The sequence below is a fragment of the Acyrthosiphon pisum genome, chromosome A2 (assembly GCF_005508785.2).
Source record: "Acyrthosiphon pisum isolate AL4f chromosome A2, pea_aphid_22Mar2018_4r6ur, whole genome shotgun sequence".
NCBI classification, from domain to species: Eukaryota; Metazoa; Arthropoda; class Insecta; order Hemiptera; family Aphididae; genus Acyrthosiphon; species Acyrthosiphon pisum.
In genome coordinates this window covers 48,562,016-48,565,644 of record NC_042495.1, presented here as the reverse complement: position 1 = coordinate 48,565,644, position 3,629 = coordinate 48,562,016, and positions in this window count along the sequence as shown.

The following is a 3,629-nucleotide window of genomic DNA, read 5'->3' as shown; positions in this document are numbered from 1 at the left end:
CAATATATGACATGGAAGTATGGAACAAAATTAATGATTTCAATAGCAAAATATTTAACACATAGGTATTTTAAATAATTTCAACACGTCAGGGTAATTACCTTGATAAATAACACAAGTTATCACAAATAAAAAATAATGCAAATGATACACATAGATTGAACACAGGATATTTAATATAATAATTACGAGAAACGAAGATTTTCCCTCAATCAAACCTTAACTAATAATTGCAGGTCGTCTCGAAGAGGCAGGTCAGCTCAAAGCTATTCGGTATCCTCGGAAGGTACTGCGCTGCACCAGCAACATAACATCGTACCGACTTTAAGTAGTCTTCTCCCTAAAGCCGATAGGATCGACCTACGTCTTCGAACAGCTGTTGCTGATTTTGGCCGGTCATCTTCAACATTTTCGTCAATAGTATTCACAATAACATTGTCATTGGTTTGTCGAAGACAAATCGCTGCAGGCGTGACTGCATGTTGGATTTCCAGCGTTACATTATCTGCAGCCTGTACACGGTTCGTGCACGGCTGGTGTAAGTCCGGTACAAGTTCTTCAGAGATCGACTGCCGAAAATCTGGCGCACTATGATCGACGTTTCCAAAAGGCTTTTCTCCGAGTATAGTGATACGTCGAGGAAAATGCACAGGTATGACATAGTTCAATGATCTGCGCTCGGCCGTCGCGTGTAAAGCTTTTGCCAGTACTTCTGATAACCCGAGTGTTGCAAACTTCGCTTTATGATTACGTCTCTTTGCTACTTGAAGCTGCTGAACTGGTTGTCTTTTTGGATTTACGAGATCACTCTGCACACAATCCGTGGACAGCTGTTGTAAATCCAGTACGATATCTACAGAAGTCGACTGCCGGAAGCCTGACGCACTATGGTTCGTTATCACAACGTTTCCAAAAGGCTTTTCTCCGAGTATAGTGATACGTCGAGGAAAATGCACAGGTATGACATAGTTCAACGATCTGCGCTCGGCCGTCGCGCGTAAACCTTTTGCCAGTACTTCTGACAACCCGAGTGTTGCAAACTTCGCTTTATGATTACGTCTCTTTGCTACTTGAAGCTGCTGAACTGGTCGTCTTTTTGGATTTACGAGATCACTCTGCACACTGTCCGTGGACAGCTGTTGTATTGCTTCTGCGTCTCCGCCACTTAACTTCCAGACGTCAGTATCATTATATTCCGACACGCTCATTTGTCTAGGCGTCTGCACGTTCGAATTTCTGCACATAGCCGCAGACTGTACAGCATTAGCCACTATTTCTAGAAATTCGAACTGATCCGTCGTTAACTTAAAGATATTTTGTGAGTCTTCATCAACCTCAACAATGTCTCTCCAAGTTTCCAGTGGGTTATTCGAATGAGGGAGCACATATGAATACATATCATTTTCTCCTTCGTCAGCAGCCTTGCCGTACGAACCCGAAGTCGCAGCTGCGTTATTTTGTTGACGATCCATTATTATGTTGAAAATAGTCAACTATACACAATAACACGAGAAAGTCAAATGACGATTTATTGGAAGTGAAACTGTTTAGACAATATTATATAACATATTATCGAATTGCTTGGCAACAAAATATAATAATAAACGGCCAAAACGGCTCTATGTAGGTAATGTTTTTATAGTGTCTATGGGTTCTGCAGCTAATGATTACAATTATGAATTACCATATAATATAGTAAAAATACAGTAATATTATAATATTAAAATGTAATATTATATTTAAAAGAAATTTAACATTGCACTTGGAATAATTGTGCTGTTCAAAATTATAAAGTATTTGGACGAATATATTATAGCTATAAATATTTATTATTATATCATTGAGTGAATGAGTCTTTAAATTAGTTGTTGATTTTTTTTTAATGATTGCAAAGAAGCAAAGATCATGAAGTGTGTTGTCATCATAATTCTTACTAGGTATGTATATATAATATATTATATTGACATATGTCATGTTGTATATATATATATATATATATATAGTCACACATTTTTCTACATATTGTAATATAGACATCTGTGACTGTATATTGTTATGTCCATTGTCCTTATCTAAATAAATTACTCTATCGGCTCAGAGGACACCCATCGGCCAGATCTCGACAACAGTACTCAACTACTGTAATGATAGCCACTCTTCATAAATAGATTATTCTAAAAAGAGTGTTATCATCATAACCCTTAACATATATATTATATTAATATTGTATATACAGTAACACAGATGTTTATATAAACATCTGTATATTATTATACCCTTTTGTTAAAGTTAAATAAATTGTTTCATCGGCTCGGACGACACCAATTGACCATCGGTCCTTTCCACATAACAGCACTCTCCTTGCGTACGCCCTCAGCTCAGCAGCAGTCTTACGCGTGATGAGGTATATAATATAATATGTTCAGTATAATATTTTTGTGTCTTAAATAATAAATGTACTTTTTCAAATTATATTTTATACTCTATAAAATATTTACTTTATTATTTCAGCTGCTCTCTTATTGTATCGACAAGTCTACTATATAGTATACCTTGCAGGTGCAGTGTAATGACTTAATACTTGTCGTCACTCGATTTTATAATTTTAAAGAAACTATGCCATTCGAACATGCTCATAGACCGTATAGTATAATATTGTACCTACCAAATTGTGTAGATTTCAAACGAGTGCCAGCCAAAACACTTGAACAACGCTTTCTCAATCGTTAGGCCCGCGGTTTTGTTTCCGGCCGATATGTTTCAGCGTTTTCTTAGAGCGAAGTATAGGTATAGCACGAGTAAAATGACCGAAAACGTAAATTCGAAAATATTGTCGATATTTATATATAAAACGAATATACGCAGAACAATTTCATCGATCTACACAATAATAATAATATAGCGAGTGTCATAGTTCACTCGTTTTATCAACAGAGAAAAAGCCACTCGAGTTACAGTCGTATAGGGTACTAGGTGAGTGGCGTATTTATAATTAGCGATCGCGGGGGTCAAGCTTTGTGTAATATTATAATGAAATAAAAAGAAGTACAGTACTGTTTAATAAAATCACCCCCTGCCACCCTACCCAGCACCATTTGAAAAATTATAAATACGTGTCATTATATTATGACGTATACATATAGTGTAAGCCTATAGGTTAGGTTAAGTAAATATATGTGTGTAGTGTGTATACGAATGATTGAATATCATCGATAAACATAAGGTTTTTTTTTTCAAAGTGAACAAAGGAATAATAATATACCTATAATTATTATTGATTTGAAACGGGAAAACGAAGCCCAGTTGATACTACAACTGTCAGGGAGGTGAAATTTTTGAAATATTTCGATTTTTAATTATCCTTGTGTGCAGTAGATGGGTAATTACAGGAATTACATGTTCTCGCGATTGTTTATTTCGGTATTTTTTTTTTTTTTTTTGAAAAAGGTGGGTAAGTGGATGTCGCTCTGCCGTACAGTAGGTTACAAGTGGGTCACTTTATAATGGATGGTATTAAAATTTGAATTCAATGATATAATATCACTGTATAAGAAAAACGATTCTGAGCGGAGACGGTATATCAGTCTATGTATTAGACATATATATACTTATCCATGGTATTAAAAAAA